Below are 589 nucleotides of genomic sequence, written 5' to 3'. Positions count from 1 at the left end.
GGGGGGGGGGGGGGGGGCCGGGCTGGGGATTAAGGAGAAGTTGGTGAATAGAGATAGCATGGCCCAGTTACCTAGTTAGATGGGGCGCACGTATACAGGGGTTGTGCTGGCATGTTTGACCGAGGAGATGTATGATGAAAATGGGATAGTGGTTGGTGTTATGTTTATTGAGAAGATTCTTGTAGGTATTAGGCTTTGACTTGTAGCAGATGTTTAGTGTAATGTTGCAGTTTATATACCATGGGGTTACAACCACTAAATGAAGGTTCAAAGGGTCGTTGGGGATAGATAGTTCGATGTTTGACTTTGAAGTCCATCTGATGGTCACGTGTGCCAAATTGGGGTCTGAGGGAAATGAATTCAATCAGATATGTCATTATTTAGTTACCTGTTGCTCCTGATTAATTCTTCTAACCATCAAAGACAACTTCTCGCTGTCTTGAAAGAAGTTTTCTTTAATAGAGGTAAAAAGGGGGGGCTTTTTTTTGTAGCACACGGATGAACCTAGGTGGTATTGGCAGCAGAAATATTAAAAATAACCTCTTTTTTCGTAAAGTAATCGGCCTAAAATGTTTCTAATTTCGTCTAA

This window comes from Paracoccidioides brasiliensis, assembly GCF_000150735.1.
Source record: "Paracoccidioides brasiliensis Pb18 unplaced genomic scaffold supercont2.9, whole genome shotgun sequence".
Lineage (NCBI taxonomy): Eukaryota > Fungi > Ascomycota > Eurotiomycetes > Onygenales > Ajellomycetaceae > Paracoccidioides > Paracoccidioides brasiliensis.
Note: the sequence above shows the minus strand (reverse complement) of the source record.